Source organism: Eufriesea mexicana, unplaced genomic scaffold (genome assembly GCF_001483705.2).
Source record: "Eufriesea mexicana isolate 0111107269 unplaced genomic scaffold, ASM148370v2 scaffold460, whole genome shotgun sequence".
Lineage (NCBI taxonomy): Eukaryota > Metazoa > Arthropoda > Insecta > Hymenoptera > Apidae > Eufriesea > Eufriesea mexicana.
Window position 1 is genome coordinate 715,559 of NW_016908609.1, and position 21,777 is coordinate 737,335.

Sequence of the window (21,777 nt, forward strand, 5' to 3'; positions counted from 1 at the left end):
TTCCTCTTTTCATTTTCGCACGTTTCGTAGAATGGCATTAAAATGGCACTACTCGTCCGGTAACACATAGCATATAAAAGAAAAACACGTTTATTTGATGATGTTATGTATTGTACTATATGGTTATATATCGCAATCATGTTATGCTTCAGCATAATGTAGGATATGGTATATTGTAATATATAATGTATTATAATAAACTTGTAATGTATACTATATTGTCGTATATGTGGCATAATATAGTGTGATATATATTATATTGTGATACGATATAATATATTTCTTATTGTAATATAGTATAATATATGATGCATTATATTCTATAACATAATGTAGCATAATATGTAATACATTATAATACACATATTATAGTGTAATATATATCTAATATTACTATAATACATTGATATATATTGTAATATATGTCTAATATTGCTATAATACATTGCAATATATTGTAATACATGTATAATATGTAATATGCAATATGTATTGCATAATATGTAATACATTATAATATACTATAACATTCTATATTACAATGTAGAATAATATATAATCTATTATAACATAGTGCAATGTTTGCTATATTTACGTTTATTTACTCCGCGTAAAATCATCGTTCCTAATACCTATTACCACACCGGTTGCGCGAAATAAAATTTCGAAATCGTGGAATCGGCCGCGTCGCAGCTGACAGAAAATCCGGAAGTCAGGCGAGTACACGCGTCCGCCTCGGCGAAGGTTCATGTCTAGGCGTGTTGAAATTTGCATGTTGTGCCGTTAACATGTCTCGACGCAAACACGGCGGACCTTCTGACCTACTGTTGGCGCGGAGTAACCACGAGGAACAAGAGGAAGAAAAGAAGGAGGAGAAGTGAGAGCATTCTCACGGAATGTCGAGTTCACCTGGCGGCCTGTGCACACGCCGTATGCACTTCGCCCTATTTAAATGGCCTTTTCTGCCCTTCCTCTCTTTTTTAATTGAATGCTACCTCGTGGCACGTGCTCACAATACCGACACACGTCATCGCTTCCGTGTACGCACCGCGACCTTGCTCCGCTTCCGCAGGATCTTCCGGTAAAACCTGAATCGCCTAGCTTCCTCTGACCTTCGACCTCTCCTTTTTTTTCAATCAAAATAATACTAATCGCGCGGCAGGATACACCTTGTTTACGCGGCAGCCTTGGACAGTGGAATTCCTGTCTTGTAAATATTTTCACCGCATTTACTTCGTTGCAGAGTATAGCTATACATAATACGCGATGTTATGTGTTGTACTGTATGGTTATATATAGCAATCGTGTTATGCTTCAGCATAATGTAGGATATGGTATATTGTAATATATAATGTATTATAATAAACTTGTAATGTATACTATATGTATATATGTATATATGGCATAATATAGTGTGATATATATTATATTGTGATACGATATAATATATTTTTTATTGTAATATAGTATAATATATGATGCATTATATTCTATAACATAACGTAGTATAATATGTAATACATTATAATACACTATAACATTTTATATTGCAGTGAATTATAACATAGTGTAATATATATTATATTGTGATACGATATAATATATTTTTTATTGTAATATAGTATAATATATGATGAATTATATTCTATAATATAATGTAGTATAATATGTAATACATTATAATACACTATAACATTTATATTGCAGTGTATTATAACATAGTGCAATGTTTGCTATGTTGCATTATAGTGTAATATATATCTAATATTACTATAATACATTGATATATATTGTAATATATGTCTAATATTGCTATAATACATTGCAATATATTGTAATACATGTATAATATGTAATATGCAATATGTATTGCATAATATGTAATACATTATAATATACTATAACATTCTATATTACAATGTAGAATAATATATAATCTATTATAACATAGTGCAATGTTTGCTATATTGCATTATATAATATTACTATAATATTACTATAATACATTGATATATATTGTAATATATGTCTAATATTACTATAATACATTCCAATATATTGTAATACATGTATAGTATGTAATACATTATAATACACTATAACATTCTATATTGCATTGCAGTATAATATATAATCTATCATAACATAGTGCAATGTTTCCTATATTGCATTATAGTGTAATATGTATATATCTAATATTACTATAATACATTGCAATATAGTGTAATATATATCTAATATTACTATAACACATTGCAATATATTGTAATACATGTATAGTATGTAATACATTATAATACACTATAACATTCTATATTGCATTACAGTATAATATATAATCTATCATAATATAGTGCAATGTTTGCTATATTGCATTATAGTGTAATGTATATATATCTAATATTACTATAATATATTGCAATATAGTGTAATATGATGTAATGTATATATAGTATATTATAATACATTATATATACCACTATAGTGCAATGCATAATATATTATAGCATAGCGTAACAGAGTATAGTGTAATAAAATATAGTGTCTCTCTCTCTCTCTCTCTCTCTTTCTCTCTATAAATCAAAATTTGTCAGTTTTTTTTACTTTTAAACCAGCTGTTTCGTACAAAATCATAAAGAGAGAGAGATGTTACGTGTACATTTGTTTGTGCAAGAGTGAAAAGTATCAGGTACAAAGTAAGATCCGAAGCATGAATCGAGTTACCATTATGCGTTAGTGTGCGAGTTGAATGCGATTTTAATGAGTTGTCTGAAGGCTTGAGCACGTGCGTCGAGTCATCGTATAATAGTCAGGTAGAATTGCTTATTGATCATATCGATCATTCGATGCTCGGTTGTTGAGAATTTTTGCGTGTCGCATTGTTGCGAGCTTCTTTCTATAGCACTGCCACGCTGTGTCAAAGAATCCTTGTTTCTTAAATATTATCTCGAAACCGCGAATATTAATTATCAACCCATTCCATTGTTTCTTAAGCAAAAATTTTCTAAACGACATTTTAATGACAATTTTAGTCGTAAATTATTTCTGTATCAAAATATAGCCTATTTACGAACTTTAAAAAATAGATTGGATCAAACAAATGCCTCTGTAATATAACCCTTTGTACTTGAAAGGTAAATTCTTGCTAAATCCTTAATCGAATTTTGTATATTTATAATCAATACCAAATTTAAAATAATGTTACAATACTTATAAATACGATTTCAGTTTAGGTTATTATCAAAAATACTATTGATTTCTATTTAAAAAAGGTTCAAGTTGTTACTTTCTTATAAAAATATAGTCTTCGAATGCAAATGGGGTTTGAATAGGGTTGTATAATAAGGGTTAATACTAAGCCTACCATGATTGGTTAAATGATCGATAAACGAGGAAATAAGATAAGAAAAATTTCATAAAAATAAAACAAACACAAAAGAAAATTAGCAAAGACAGGAGACCAAAGCCATAACGTTGAATGCGAAATAATTTTAATTAAAAATATAAAGAAACACTATTTGAGTCTCGGTTGATTTAGTGTTAAAGGCCAGTATCTTATCTATGTAATTTACAAAAAGATATTACATAAACTCGAATATTTCTTATTTTATTCGAAATTTATTTCCAAATTAAAATTTATCATCCATCTGATTCACAGAAAAGTGGTACAAAATAGGTTTGAACACACGTCGTATAAAGATAATACAAATCAGATTTTCACAAACTCGAATATTTCCCATTTTATTCGAAATTCATTTCCAAATTAAAATATTATCCATATAATTCACAAAAAGATGGAACAAAATAGATTGGAATACTCGAATTATTAGAATAACGTTATATAAAGATATTACAAGACAGATTTGCACAAACTCGAATATTTCTCATCTTCTCCGAAATTTATTTCGAAATTAAAATATTATCCCATTAATTCACAGAAAGATCATATAAAATAAGTTCGGATTAGATTTGAAATAGTTTTGAATCATATATAAATATATTACAAACAGATTTGCGTACACTCGTATATTTCTCTTCTTCTTCGAAATTTATTTCCAAACGAGAATATTATCCGCGTAATTTACAAAAAGGTGGTACAAAATAGATTTGGATACAGTGGAATATCTGTCACGGGGAATGCAAATGACCCGGTGTCACGTTAGGAGTTAAAATCGATAGAAAGAGAGAGCCCTCTGTTGGCTGGCGTCTCGGAGAGGGAGGTGGAGGGGGGAAGTGGCCCCGATAGGACCCCAAAGGCGTCCTTTGTGGGGTCTTAGGCTCAAGATTGCGCACGTGCTCGGTTTTCCCACGCGTATAGCACGCAGCCGGTCTGCGTCCAAAGGGGGAGGACACCGAGGCTGAAAAGGGACAGGGTGCATTGTGTCGAGCACGGGCCTGAGACACTGGAAATTAAAGGCCCTCTCATCTTCGTCTCTCTCCTTCCCGCTCGTGGCAAATGATGACCAGTACAAATTGCCGGTAGCGTAGGAATAAAAGGAAACGATTTCGAAGGAGCTCCTTTCCTTTCTGGCTAGGCTAAATTACGCGAAAGGAATTATTGCTTCTGGGATACTTTCTACCTGAAAACGTATTCCACCATGCCGCACAATTATACCCGAGACAAATACCATTCCTCGTTTTCGCGAATTTGTTATTTCGCAGAAATTCTCCGACGATACAATTATTTACTTTAGCAAATTCACAAAATGTATTAACATTTTTCCAATGATATGTTGAAAATGAACGATTAGGATGTAGTATTTAGACAGATGTTTTTGGTTGTTAGATGAAGAGGAGGTTTTTGTAATTGCTGCACGATGTTCCAAATTTTAATACAAATTTTAGAATCGAAAAATTTTTATTATTAAAGAATAAAGAAATCGAATGGTCAATAATTAGTGTTTGCTCCCATTGTAATAAGAATTTTTCGTATTTTCGAATTTGTTATTTCGCAGAAATTCTCCGACGATACAATTATTTACTTTAGCAAATTCGCAAAATGTATTTTAACATTTTTACGACGATGTGTTGAAAATGAACGATTAGGATGGAGTATTTAGATAGATGTTTTTGGTTGTTAAATGAAGAAATGGTTTCTGTAATTTTTGTTGCACGATTCTGGTTAGAGAAGAGCAGAAATTCAAAGATTCTCTACTAAAAAATTGACAATACTTTTTTGAGCAGTAAACAAAGAATTATATAACAACAGAATTGTAGAATTATTTGATTTCGATACCTCGCACACTGTTACATTACATTAAATTTGATATATTAATTAATATCGATCTTCCAAATTTTAGAATCGAAAAATTTCTAAGAATAATCGAATGATCAATAATTAATGTTTATTTCCCTTTTATGCAAATTTGTCGTATTTTCCTTTAATTTTGTAGGTCGTATTAATAATATTTATTGTATTAACGAATTTTACACAATATCTCGTTTTGCTATAATTTTATTAAAATTTACAGTAGACGTATTTATCGTACGCTTGATGAGTATACTCGTCGTTACTTAATTTTAATTACGTACGCAGATTATCTTTGTCAAAATAAATTTCCATCATCCAAAAATTCAAAATTAGCTTCTCTCGTTTTTAGTTAGATTCCAATTTTTACCAATTCCATTTTATTTTTCGCATATTTTGCAATACTGAAACAAATTTCTCGCTGTGAAAAATTCTAAAAACATGTTGACATTTCTGTAATAATTATTAATATTCATAATAATTATATTTATTAAAAATGGACACTCAAAATGAAATTTCTGAATCTTCTTTGATTACTTCATCAAAGGGAGGTTTTCGAATTTTATTTTATATTTTCGTGGATTTATAATTATTCCATCGAAATAATTTTCCCATAAAATTTCTTATTTTATAAAATTCTGTAAACCTATGAAAATTTTCGCGACCATCTATCAAAATTGAACAATCAGGATGAAATATCAGATAACCCCTCGTTTAGTTGTTCGATGGGAGGGAGATTAGGGTGGATTTTGCTGTTTAACGTTGGCCATGACGCAGCTTTCAGAAATGTAACCGGGGACCACCTACGCCGGATATGTCCACAGGTATATTTGATAGACGTGGCCGTACCTTATCCCGAAATTCCAACTGGGCTGACTCATGCTTCTCATAATTTCTTTCGAAATTGAGACGAGACCCTGTAAGGAAGTCGTCGCGATGACTGAACAAAATTTGTATGCATATGTCGCGTTTCACGCTGTGTTACATGCGCGTTTCGTCCATTTAATTCCACCATAATTTGCTCCGGTGTTTATGGTCCTCTCTCGAATTCGATTGCTCTCAGACCGCGTTTCGAACGTGGTCCAATTGTAGCCGGCAAATAAAACTCGCATTTGTTTTTCGGATAGCGATAATAACACGTACTTCGAAGATCGGGATCAACGAACAAACGTCGCCATTGAACCGTGAACAAGTTCTCAAACGTGATAAAAATTCTAATTGCAAGCCTCTTTTTTGGATATTATAACCTAAAAAAATTGTAACGTATAAAAATCAAATTATTATTACAGCTAATTTTATTCAGCCTCATTAATATTTAATTACATTTTTTTTCTATTGTACACCGAGGGTATGTTCCGTTAATATGTTAATAAATAATTAAATAAATAAATATGAATGATATCGTCGGTGGAGGTATACATAAATACACGATGGGTGGTTTTTCGAGAAATTCAAAAAATTGTCGAGACACTGGAGACGTAAGTCGCAAATCGTCGAATTAAAGCGATACGTAACACCGATCATAATTACCGGTAAGACTGTAATTAAGAATCTCGCGTCATCCAGGGCAAAGCGATTAAGCATAAGTATCGTGGCGTAGCCACACCACGAACCCAATTTCTCAGGTTTCCATCGGCGTATATAAATCCCACTGTCCCCCCCGCCGCTGCGCCTGCAACGTTTAATACCGCGAAACGAACGTGGACTTATTAATCGAGTGGACATTGCGACGTGCGTGTAAAAAAGCGTCGCCGTGGAGCTCATGATCTCTTTTTAATCGAGCCGGAAGCTCTCGTTAAGGAGCAACCGTTAATTGGTCCAGACTTCGGTCATCGAACAAAAATATATAGCGGGGCCCCCTCGTCGATAGGCGTTCGGTTCTTGCAGCGCTATCTCTACCTGCTTGCGCGTCCCCACGGACGCATGCGCGCGCATGCGCCGGCCGCGTGTACGTGCACGCGGACACACGGTACGGCGTACCCGCACGAATGAATGGCGCTGCCGGGCGGAGAGGCACATCTCTCGTTTCTGGACTCAGAGATCTAACTACCACCTGCCTCATTTTCCCACGAGCTCCGAGCGAACCTCTCGAATACCGATGAGATAGACGAGGACGAACCGCGTGTAGGAACGAGCAGTTCGAAGGACAGCGGAGTGTACGCCGATGGGGAGAGAAAAGGGAGCTACGCGCAGCGGTGCGAGGGAGATAGACGAAGAAAAACAGGGTCAGAGTGAAACAGGGATATCGCCGGAGAGTTCCTTTGGTTGACGGAAGAGGAGGAAGAAGAAAGGAGAGGGTAGAAGGGGTCGCGAAGGGAGCGAGGAGGACAAAGATGCATGGTTAAAATATCAGAAATAAAGACGGAATGGTTTGAGATGGAGGAAAAATGAAAGGGCGGGAGGGAGACGGGATCGAAAGGAGCGGTGGGTAACGCGGTTGTCTCTGTCGGTAAAAGAGGGAGATATCCGTGGATATGCCGGTCCATTTGCTGCACGGCTACGCGCACGCGTGAGCACGTGTGCGGCGGGGTGGGGGGAGGAGGTTACGGAGAGCCACGAGATCCTCCGAAGGCGGGCAGGTAGAACACGTGCTGGCACGAGGTGAGTCAGACTCGCGGGAATATCGAAACACGATCTGCTTCTCTCTTTCTTCCCTCCTTCGCGCTGTTCCTTTGTCTTCTTGTGCCACCTTTTTTGCGTGAAATCTCCTCGTGAAATACTTTCTGCGGCCGCTCGATTCCTTCTCCCGCTTGATTTATATCGGCGTTGCTGCTTTTGCCGTTGCTAGAGTGGTTAACAAGGGGGTCTCTTTGAGCGTATCTTATCGATTCGGGGTAGCGTTGTCGAAACGTGTCGTCCACGTGTTCCTTTCTAGATCGACGCGGAGGGCTACGCTTTTTGGCGGGAAGACGCCGTGCATGACTTGGAAGCGTTACTTCTCGAGATTTGAGAGATTTAGTATACTTTTTAACAAAGTGTTTTGCTTTATTAAAATATATACACTTTCATAAATATTTTCAGAGGATTGAAAATGTTTTGCGTAAAATTCCTAATATTTCTGTCTTAAATAATTTTGAGATTTTGCACGATTGATTTAATTACTATTAATATTAAAACACTGATTGCTTTCATTACTATTAATATTAGAATCGTTCAATCTAATTCATGTTTTTATATTATTATATTAAAATCATACTATTCCTAATTAGCATATAATATTATTTTATATTACTTTTTAAATGCCATTTCATACCATTCTGTCTTTATACCTATCTTGGTATATACAACGTTAATTACATAATCCCTTAACGATATTTTTTTTGTGTTACATATGTATATATATATTTTTTTTTCAATAATTCTTTAATGTACCACAATATTATTGCAATATGTTTCCGCAAAATTTGTTTCTTAATTTTTTCTTTTCTATTAAAAAATTAGGAAATAAATTAAATTCTATTTAAAAAATAAAATTGTAGTCTTTTATTTATCATAAAAGAATTAAAAGCTAATAAATATCGCAATAATTTACGATAATTTCATAGTAAGGGGAACGAAATTTTTTAAACTCTGTAATAAAGGAAATTAAATTTCCAAAATTTCTCAATGAAGGAGACCAAAATGGAAATTTACGTTTCCTCGTGTTATTTAGTTATTCGCGCACGCTAATGTGCAGAAATCTAGATCCACGTTTGATATTCGTGCATTCCGTGATTAGACAGAGTTGCTGCACTTACGTGCAGTTGCAGCAGTTTTTCTTGTGCTATATATCAGCAGAGGCCTGCTGAAACGTCGCACTCCGTTTTGTAGCCGTCATATCGGATCGCGTCACATTTATCGGTTGTGCTTTCCTAATTTGGGGCTGCATTAATGCGGCGGTATTAATGTTCATCTGAGAAAGTAACATACAGCTTTTCACGTGAGTAGATTCAGCAGATACATAATTGTCGGCTCGTTAAACGTCTACGTGTAATTTATTGATAGCGATTACGTATGTAAAACAAGCAGAGAAAGCAATAACAGTCGTAAATAACGCGTGTTATTTGTACACGTGTACACGAACTGTAATTTTCAGAATTGCTAACAGACTATGTTCATTTATTCGAACAATCGGGAAGACTTAATTTTTCAATAAGGAGGATGTAAGATAAAAACTCGATTTTGGGCCTTGTGCTACGAATATCTGATTTATTTTTCCTTCTTTTTCCGTAGATGTTTAGATTGCGAAATAAATAAGGGATTTAATAAATATTTTCGATATAAAGAATTTTCGATATATTTCATCGAGAATCAAGATTGGTATTTATTATAATAGATCATGGTTCATGAGTACTATTGAGAAATACACATATATACATATTTCTTAATTTTGGTATGGTATATTATATTTTATCTACCATATTATATTATATTTCATATACCATATTTGGTATGTTATATATATATTATATTATAGTGCTGTAATGGATAGGTTCCCTCATATTTGACCAATAATTAAAATATTGTCATGTGACCAGTTGACCCATAATTATTATTATTTTTCCAATTAAAAATCTGATTTTAAAAGATTGTTATTTATTAAATAGATCTTGGTTCATGGGTTCCATTGAGAAGTACATATATATATATACACATATTTCTTAATTTTGGTATGTTATATTATATTTGGTTTACTATTTATTTTATTTTGGTATATTAATATGATATAACATGTAGTATTATATTATAGTGCTATAATAGATTATATATTATATAATATAATATAATTATTGTAAATATAATACTACCTTATCACAATACTGTATGTTATATGTATAGGATTCATAATAATCCATGGGTAGACACGAAAATTTTATTAAAAATAATTTACTGATTTCAGAAGACGTAACAGTCAGCATTTCTCAAAATAATTATAATTTTATATAAAGATTAGGTTCCCCCATATTTGACCAATAATTAATTAAAAAGGTAATATAATTATTGCAAATATAATACTGTCTTATCATAACACTATATGTTTTATGTATAGTATCCATAATAATTCAAGGGTAGACACGAAAATTTTATTAAATATAATTTACTGATTTCAGAAAAGGTAACAGTCGGTATTTCTCAAAATAATTATAACGTTATATAAAGATTAGGTTCCCCCATATTTGACCAATAATTAAAATATTGTTATGATGACCCATAATTATTATTTTGCCAATTAAAAATCCGTTTTTAAAAGACTAATATTTATTAAATAGATCTTGGTTCATGGGTTCTATTGAGAAATACATATGTATATACATATTTCTTAATTTTGGTATGGTATATTATATTTTATAAATTTATAAATTATATTTGGTACATTTTGGTATATTAATATGATATAACATGTAGTATTATATTATAGCGCTATAATATATTATATATTATATAATATAATACAATTATTGTAAATATAATACTGTATGTTTTATGTATAGTATTCATAATAATCCAAAGGTAGACACGAAAATTTTATTAAATATAATTTACTGATTTCAGAAAAGGTAACAGTCGGTATTTCTCAAAATAATTATAACGTTATATAAAGATTAGGTTCCCCCATATTTGACCAATAATTAAAATATTGTCATGTGACCAGTTGACCCGTAATTATTATCATTTTGCCAATTAAAAGTCCGTTTTGCAGTAATTTATCGCGGATCATTAGGTCGTTTTGGTTTGCAGTTTTAACGAAACGTCTCGTGCTCGATAATTTTTCTGTCGACGAGTTCACGAGAAGTTTACGAATGTGTTTGCACTTTCCGTACGATAAAGTTGCTCCATCTTCATTTAGTCATCGCGCAAATTGCTGCAGTATTCACGTAATCATGCATGTTCATTTGGTACGCGATTGGTATACCATGGTACATATATGTCTTTGAGTACATGGCGTATTACCATCGCGATACGCACGGAATAAGTATCGAGCATAATAACGCGTGCTTTTATCTGCTTTTATTTCCTTTTTTTCCTACTTTGGTACATGTATGTAAAATGTAGCAAATATATTTTGTAACGAAGGCGTATAATTTGTTTTCGGAATTATTTATGTCTCTTTTACGAATTTTTATTGGCTTTCTTGAAGTAAAACTTTGGGTTGTTGCACTCTTTTCTTCGTATATGTATTTATGTGAGAAAATTTGATGACTGATATTATCTTCTATATAAAAAAATTTTATTTTTATAATAATTATTCAGATACTTTTTGCGATCTTTTATTACCTTTGTAGTTGAAGCATATAATTTATTTTTGAATTATTGGTGTTTTTATAAATTTTGATTGGTTTCCTTGAAACAAATTTGTGCATTTACCTTTTCTTGGGCCTTTGTATGTGTTTATATAAGAATCTTTGGTGATTGTTATTACCCCTGGAATAAATGGAATTTATTTCTATAATTATCGAGGATTTTTTTGAGATTTTTATTGCTTTCCTTAAAGCAACATTTTAGGTTATTAAATTTTGATCTCCCTTATCTGTACCTCTATAAAAAAGTTAATGACTGCTTGCTTTGTGTGAATTATTTGCATGAAAATATCATTTGAAAGAAAATCACGCATAGTTCTTTCGATGAATCGCATGATGTATTCATACTTCAAAATTTACTTTAAAAATTTATTCGCAATATTCCTAAATCTATTTTCCACATAATGCTTCCATATTTATTTTTCACATTTACCATAATCTCTATCATCTATTTATTTTCCATTTGTGAGCAAGCAACAATGTATTACATTGCATACAAAATTTAATTTATATAATTTAATTCTATTATTACTACACAAATATGTCCTTTTTAATAGGAAGTATATATCTCATAATACTTAGAAACAGTATTCGAAACCATTAAAATAAGTATAGTCCTCGTGATAAATATATACATTACAGTATATAATTTTGATATTTTCTTTTTCATTCTTTTTTTATTAATTTTAAAATAAAATTTATTCAGTCGAGAAAATAATTTTGTTCATGTATGTATCTCATATTTGTGCCAAAGATTTATGCGAGTCATTTTTTTATACTCGACAAAGAGCAGATATGCACCGAATTTTTATTCAAACCACTGCGAAGAATCTGACATTCTCGAAATCTTCGAAAATAAATTTTCGAATATCCTATACACCGGAATCATAGCACGAAAATTAAACGATCCTGACAAGAATACCTTTCTCGAGAAACGCAAAGGGTTAAGCTGTTCTTCATGGATTCGAAGTGTTTCGCTTAATCCGGATTTATGTAACTCTCCTTCGTAACTCTTTCCTCGAAGTTAGCGTGAATGGTCGTGTTTGATGGAGCCATTGCGTGTATAAAGGATCGAAACCTTATGAATCTCACTTCTTGGTATCTTCACACCAACGGGATTTTCCTTCTACGTGTAGATCCCGGTGTGTGACAGCAGCTGGTGCTTGTTAGCATTTCAATTTTTATACCACACTTTGTATTTACATAGCCCATAAAATATCGTGGCAATACTTCATTAAGATTTATTCGTCTTGCTCGATGGTTAGCAAAGTAAACAGGCAAGCATTATAGGAAGTTCTTGTTAATAAATCTTCGATCAGTATCATTCAAGTCCGATGAATACAGTGGAACACACTATGTCATTTTGGTATTTTTTGAAGAATATTACTTTACAAGATGTAACCAAATATGTGGAATATTGGGAAACCTGTTTGAATACAATGAAATGATTAATTTGTAATTTATTGGTAATTTAATTAACATATTGGGTGCCATGTAAGTCTTACAGGAATATGGAAGTCATAAATGCCCACAACTGTAGTTTTATTACATCTATGGTTCCATTAAAATTTTTAATTGTTTTATAGTAATTTCTTTATTTCATAATAATTTCTAGTTAGATATGTTCTTCTAAATTCTTTAATCAATGATATTTATCTTATTTATATAATATACTCTAGTTACCCATAACTAGTTACTATGCTTCAACTTGTTAAAGTATAAATGAATTTCTATTATGCGTGTATTTTGTTAAAACAGTAGTGTATTTTGCTAAATTCGCACGTAAAAATCTAAAAATAATAAAATATCAGGAAACGAAAAAATTTATTTAAATTTATTTTTATAAAATTCACCTGGGACATGAGATACAAAGTCCAGTTACATACAGTCTACGCTACGTCTATGTATCACAGCCAAAATTCTAAAGATCAAAGCATATTAGCAAATAAAGTCTTTTAAATTTATTTTATTTTATATTGTATTTTATTATTTTAGTGAAATTAATTTGAAGCTCTGATCTGCAGGCTGAGGTCTCGTAGTCCACGCGTTGGTATCATTGCGTACAACTATTTAGATAAGGTTTATATATACTGCTGTTCCTTTTCCTAGATTCTTATATGTATCTCAAAAAACTCATTCCCAAAAGAAAAAAGACGAAAATAAGTTACTGTTCTCCTGCTACTCTCCTCCAAACATAACGTATACTAAATTTTCGTATATCAGTTCATAAAGCCACGAATCACGATTATTAAATAAACGTTACCGTTAGCGAAACAATTTCACTAAAACCGTCTCCACCGGGTATCCCCGTCGAACGGTTAACCGTTGGACCGTGATAAAATAAGAAAATAACGACGCTGCGTATACCTTTAATAAGCTTTCTACCAGTTTCGAGCACTTATCTGTTAATTAAAGCCAGGCAAGGGTATTAACGATTCCTCTTCATCGGGGTCCCGATTACGGGGAATCAGGGTTAAAAGGAACCTCACCGCGAGTTCTTAATTAGTACCGCGGACATCGATTCACGGGAACGCTGGACGCGCGACGCGCATGCGCCCAGCGCATGCGCAGCATCGCGTCGCGGCCAATCCACGATGCACGATAGAGAGTGTGCGCGCGCCGATCGCTAATCGTGCTATCTCCGCGCGTCTGCGTACCTCAGTGGCCGGTTGGGAAAACCTTTTTAAGACGTTTTATCAACGTCGTTGCCACCTGACAGAAAGAAAGTAGCGATTATCGCAACTGAGGCGATAATTGAATGAAAGTCTCTACTTTATCGTGTGTCGGCCTCTGATAGGGCGGCGATTTTCTACCGAAATTAAAGCCCTGTCGGCGTGAATCGTGAAATCAGAATACTTTTACGATCGTTATCCAACGCTACACTGACTCTACCGACACGATCGTGTCGCGGGTCTGATTCACGAGGGACGCGAGAATCGTCAAGATGCCCCGGTTTGATCCTTGGCCAATGACATTATACAGCTTTCACATTCGAATACGGTGTACATACTCGATTTCTACTTACTTCGGGATGGGGGATAGTTATATAGGAAGAGTCTAATTGCCGACCTCGAATCGTCGATGCGATTTTGTAATGCCTGTTGCGGGGTCTTTGTCCGTGACATTGAGGATTCTATCGAAGCAGGTGTGTTTATTCACTTTCTGCATAACGATTTGTTAATGATTTTAAATTTGTGTGCTTTGGGGGATCTAAAATTGGGAAATGTTTAAATAATTGATTTTGGTCAGCATGTGATCAATATTTATATTTATTGCAGATGCTACGTGCTTTTTAGGGAATATAAACAGAAATTGAAAAAATGTAATTGTATTAATTGAAATTATAATAATTTAAGGAATAACAATTTATAGGTACAGTGAATCATGCAAGTTTTAAATGTTTTTATCGACGTCAATGTTATTAATAATATCAAACAGGTACAAAATATAAGAAAGTTAGATTCGAGAATATTCTTATTCGTAAGAATTTCGAAATTTTTACTGTAATTAATGAGTCGTTTTAAGATAGTACCGGGACTCTCTAGGAAATTAAAAAGAAATGAATTTTTATTTCATATTCCATTCATTTATATCAAAATAATGCAAAATAATTTTTGCAGAATGATAGAAGATTGAACTTGTTAACTAATTGCCTAATGCTTTATGCTTCATTAGTTCTATTTTAGAGACATTAGTAATCTGCAACTCGTTATTTGCTTTTACTTTCATCAATCAAGACGATGAGAAATGAAGACCACCATTTAAATAAATTTAGAAATGTCCTGAAAATCTACTTTTAATATTTTATTTTTGGACACAGAAATTCCTCCATAGAATAGAGATATGGAGAATTAAATGGTAACATCAGAAACAAATTTGTAATGAATCAACGTCTATTATTTAAAAATAATATAAATAATAAAATAAACAATAAAAACAGGATAACGAAACAACAATAAAAAGTGGAACTAATGATCATTGTATTAATAACGCAATAAGGAAGCAATAACAACAACAATAGCAAAATAGTATAGAAACAAAGTAAGAACTAAGAAAATATATAAATATAAATATAAATTAATTTCTAATCACTAAATGAATTTTTATTTTTCGAAAAGAAACAGTTTGCCACGAATATAAAGGACATAGTTCGTGAAATCCACAATCATATTTTCCATCCTGTGGTTAAAGGAGTCAGATTAATTATTGCACACCGTTAATTACTTAAAAAATTCGTTTATGGAGAGGTAATTGGGCATAATAAAAGAAAAATATCGTCTGTTGTGATAAAGAAAGCAGAGAGTACAAGAATGGAGAGACAACCAACATACAAATAAGTAATTAAGCACGCAATTAAAAAGGAGCACCGAGGTGACAATAATATTCGAGAATCGTGAAAGTAAACGAATTATTGCGATTTGTTTAATTACAAAAATTCAGAAAAGAATTCAGGAGACCTGTTAAAAAATTATTTCTTACCATTCCAATGATTTTTTCAATTTTTTCAATTATCTTCTTTCCTTCTTGTTTTTCTTTTTAATTCATTTGCGTTTGCTTTCTTCGCTTTCACATTCGTTTCGTCGTATTCGGTTGCAATTAACAGGTGTACAAAATCTCTTAGTTGGTAAACGCATTAATTAACTTTTACCTAACCGTGTGGCAAATAATTGATCGATGTCGCGAGAAGTAAAAGAAAGTTTTCTTTTCTTTATCTCTCTTGCACGTTATTGCACGTTATTATATCGTTCGTTACTTCCTCCGTACGTGTTCCCAGGGCATTTTAATTTCGAATCTTGCTCAACCTTGACCCGCTTTTTACACTTTTTAAATCACGAAATTTGCTTAATTTGGAAACGAAAGGAAGTTTATCACGGGCGCAGCTTGTAATTGTAATTATCTGCTTATGCAATCTTGTTTCGGCGAAACGGATACAAATTTAATTAAAAATCTGTTAAAAGGGTTATAACGCAAAGGAATAGTAGTCAGTGGAAACGGTGAAAACACTGTATAGCTCTTTATTGAACAGGCGAACAGTTAAAACTGCCTTTTTAGGGCCAGGCAGGTCGCAGGACGTCTTCGGAAAACAGGAGACAAAAGACAAAACGCAGGGGAAGTTATCATCCCCACGTCGCTAGGATGTAGAGTTTACTTTACTATTTAATTTTACTACAACAAAATCGAAACTGATTAGGTGTTTCTTAACCAGTTAGCTGTGGTGCCCCCTTTTGAGAGCGCGCGCCTATACGTGTCGCGAAAATCGAGCGACGACGAGTATACTCGTCGATCACAGAGTAAGCGTCGCTGTTAAAATATTGGATCAAAAAGATGAGTTTATTTTATAAAATTGACAATTTTATTACTAATATTTACTTATTTGGTTAACATCTATTCTCTTATCGGTTAGTTTTTATGGATATCTATGAATTTTAGCGACCGTCAAAAAATAGCTAGGTAACTTCGGGCAAGCAGTCATCAATGGGCTCAGCGCCTGGTCAGCGTCACGCATTTGTCCCGTGGCGGACCATCCCTGAAGGAACCCTATCGTAAATCAGCTTTCCGACTTTTGCTTTTGCCCCTTTTACGCTGACATCTAAAAAACGTTATCATCGCGCATAAATAAATTCGTTATGCGAACTGATAAGCTGTTTCAGCCGGTGCATACGGAGACGCACGAGTTCGTCTCAAATTATTCATATTTTTTATTTGTTTGTTTTACTCCGGCCTGGCCTCAAAATATTCTAAACATCTTGAAATTTGAGAATGTGTTTTATTTTTCGCAAAAATTACAATTTAAATAGCCAATGTTCGCTACTTTTTACGCGTGATGAAAAATAATTGAATACGATATGGAATACGAAACGTCAGCGATATTAATCGCCATTTAATCAGATTCTAAAGATGAATATTAATTAGTATATCAAATTTACTATTACCCAACGATGGATGGTGGTAAAATAATTCTACGTCTTAATTTCTATACGATTTCTTATCAATCGTTTTAAAATTATTATCGACTTTATGACACCTTATAGCTTTTCGAATTACTACTTTCCTATAATGAAAATCGTCGAGTGCAAAGGGTTAATGGGAAGAAATGACTAGGATTGACACTGGAACTACCAATCTATTCAAAAATTTTCCTTTTAGAAAAATTCCTTTAAAATTCTCTACAATTTCTAAAACCATATACCTGTTCTAAAAAAGAAATTAATATCCACTCATATCGAGATAGAACTCTAATTAATATATTTACTTATCTTCGTGGAACACCTAAAATTACTATTATCCATATCTACTATGTTTAGGTATCCATTAAATATCGGTAGTTCTAGCGTTAGACCCACGACGATTTCGCTGTGAGATACAAGCAGGACAACGTCTACTGACGTATAATCTGTCGTGTGTAGTCTATTAACAATCTTGCGAGCAAGGTGTCGCGTGTTACTTCGAGTGCGAAGTAATAATGGTGATTAATTGCTTCGTTTGCACCAGGAATAATTATTCTCGATGCAATCGAGATCTAGCCTTGCGGTATGCGGCGTGTTCCGCTCGTTGGTTCTTGAACGCTGTCGCGACACTCTCATTATCAGTGGTACTGCGTCGTGTCTGTGTCTAGTATCGAGATACTTCGACAAAGAGATCTGATCGACAGAGATCGAGTCACTCTGCGAAATTCTACCTAAATGACAAGCTAATCCGTGTCCACTGCAACTGATATCGAAATCTTGAATTTTTAAGTAGCCGGTTTTCTTTTCGTTTCTAATCATAGCTTATTTCGTGTTAACCCTGTTCAGGGTTTCCAGATTTTTCGTAGTAGGTGTTTGTTGGTTCCCTTTTCGCTTATGAGTGATTATTATGTGCTCGTTTCTCGTTTAACATGTCTTTTAGCAGCGTTTAGGACTGGAAAATGGAATTTGATTAGGTAATTGGTGACTATTGATAGGTTTCATTAATCTTAGGCTTCTATGTTTATTCAAATTATGCTAATTTTTGTTGACCGTTTGGTGGGAGCAATTGGTAAAAGTTCAAATTTGTGGACGATTTGAGAAAGTTTTTATTTTTATTTAATTTCGATGTGTCGTGGATGTTACTATAATTTTGTCTTTGTCTAATGTCTACTTCCTCCAAAATCCATCTAATTATAATACAAAAATAGAAAAAACTACGAGTTACGTGGCCTATGTGGTCTATGCCCATCTGCTTCAGCAATTTGCAACGCAGATCCCTAACCAAGAGCAGCATTTCACGGACCATTAAGGGTAGCGATCGTTAGGAGTATCCCCGATATTCAAAAGGATAATATCAGCGAAACTTGCATAAAAGGACGATTACACGTCAGCTTCTCGGTACCACGGTATTATTAATAACCCTGGCCTTTTGTCGCGATAGCGACCGACGTGCTCCACATGGTGGCTTAGACGTGATTTCACGAGCGGCCTGGTACAAAGACACATTCATAATTCTTCGTTCGCCTCGTGTGAAACGGTCGGAAGGAAGAGAACTCTCCGGTCCATGTTCGTCTTGGCTCGAAAGTCTGACGCACGTGTTATCGGCGCCTTTTAGACAGTCCCTTTCGAGGATCACAAAGCGTCCTTTCATTGCCTAATTAGGATGCTTTCCAAGCACTTATACGTGGCGAATGTCCCTCTTTGACACCAGTTGCCTGTCTATATTACTGTTTTCAGACTGATTAACGGGTAGGGAAATGTGCGTTTTACGGTCGTTCAACTGCTTCCGTCTGTGCTCATGGTGATCCTGTTACAAAGGATACGATTATCGAACGCGCGTTTCCGTTAAAAGGGTACAGCTTTTTTCGCCTACTCGCCGCGTAATTACACTGCTCGTGAGTGTAGGAAATTGATTTAATAATTCTAGAGAAATATGCACGCGGCACCTGCGTCCAGGTACCCGGGATAAGATTTGTTTTTCATGTCTGAACACAGAGTGGGCCTGGAGACCTTAAAAACTGGACAAAAATGAAAATGTGCGGGAATTTTTGTAAATTTTGAGTATGTCACGTTTTCTAAATCACTGATTTCGAATCTGGGATGAAAATTAAAAAATTCGGATCATTCAATTCAATATGGCGGATTAAAATCGGAAATCAATTTAGGGAATGGGGGTCTGTATAAACGATGATTATATTCTTTGGTTCGCTAATTTTAAATCTAATAACAAAATTTTTGCGAGGTTCTTCGCTCTGATAAAAGAATAATAATTAATTAAATTGCATAAAAATTGTAAAATTGGGACTTCGAAGTATCTGGAACACCATGACACTTACAATTTATGAAATTGTGAGAACTCATTTTTGGCAATTTTTAAGATCTTCTGGCTCACTGTGCAGAGGTTTGATCTGTTACGTGTATTTGTCACGTTATTTTGAATATTAATACTAAATTTTAATACTAAACTACCGAGTAATTTTTACAAAAATACCGTATACATAAAGAACATTGATTAAAGTTTTTTAATGGAAATAAATAGGTATAAATAATTATGCTAAGAAAGAATCTGCATTTATCTAATAATTTCAAAAATAAAAAATTTTTGAAAAGTCATTTTGACACCCTTGGTAGTTCCAGTGTTTTTCTTTGTGTGTGTATGTGTGTGTGTGCGTTTAGTGACACAGTTCACTTAATGAAAATTATAATAATAAATCAGGATAAAGTAATTTTGTATTGATTTTATAGTGACTAAATAAGTGAAATAACTGAAGTGGTTACACGTCAAATGGATCACCCTGTATATAGTATCTGTTGGTTAATGTGGTTACTCTATGACGACATAGTTAATTAATATTAATTATATATAGCCATGGATACAGTGATACAAAACCATACATAGCGAACCCACTTATGCTTAAAAGTGGTATAGTGAAGAAGATATATAGTTACGTATAATTAATATCTTAATAAAAATTAATATTAATTTTGCTGAAAGCAGCTGTATATTTTTATTATTCAAAAACACGAATATAGCAGAAACTACGTGATTTTGAAGTTTTGTTTTTTAAATTCGAAGTAGGTATTATGATTTTTCGATATAACATTGTATAGTTATTAAAAATTTTGTTTTCAACGATTGTTAATTTCCAGATTTAAAATTAAATCGGAAAAATCATAGTTGTAATTTATGCTCACCAGATCCAAAGAAAAATTTTGGTTCTAAAGTGTTAGTATCCCTATAAATTATGCATTTTTCAGTTCCAATGCAATTTGGAAATTATAATTGCAATTAATCAATCTCTATATTATCTTTTTACAAAATAAACAAGTAATAAAAATAGTGTACCATAAAATATATTATATGATAATTATAGGTAAATTTAACGAATTTCTATACAGGTGTGTATAAAGTTTATATTTTAGGGTGAATTTTGTATATATTTCAAGAATTACAATTATTTTTTCTTATTTTATTACTTTAATACATTTTTAAAAATTAAAAGCTAATAAACAACGCACACGTTTGTATTAGTGTATACTTTTGAGGAATTTTGTTGGTTAGAACGCTCCGTTAGATGCTCGTCCTCGGCGTATAAATGGCTAATTAGCATCTCTGGGATGATATAAAGTATCTTCCAATTGAGATATGCAAGAAATACCGTTCCATCTTGCGTGTTGACGTCATATAAAACATCTTTACTAGAAAGTATGCTGTTACATTATAAAAGCTTGTATATCAAGATGGAATGACGCTAATCCTTTAAAAAATGGTCATTTACATATGAATATCGAGTACATTTTCCAGTCCTATGACAGGCTGCTCAAAAAGAAATATTGATTCTCGATTATTAATAATTTCGTTTCTCAAGAAATGTTGATATAAATAATATAATATATTCGTTATTCGCCTACAGTTATTAATAATTTTATTTATTATTATTTGAGATGCGATGATATAAATTATGTAGCTATAATAAATATTTATTCCCAATTATTAACAATTTTATTCAATTATTTGAGACGTGATATAAATTATGTAGCTATAATAAATATTTATTCTCAATTATTAACAATTTTATTTAATTATTTAAGACATGATGATATAAATTATGTATCTGTAATAAATATTCGTTCCCAGTTATTAACAATTTTATTCAATTATTTAAGACGTGATGATCTAAATTATGTAGTTGTAATAAATATTCGTTCTCAATTATTAACAATTTTATTTAACTATTTAAGACGCGATGATATCAATTATGTAGCTATATAATAAATATTCGTTCTTAGTCATTAATTATTT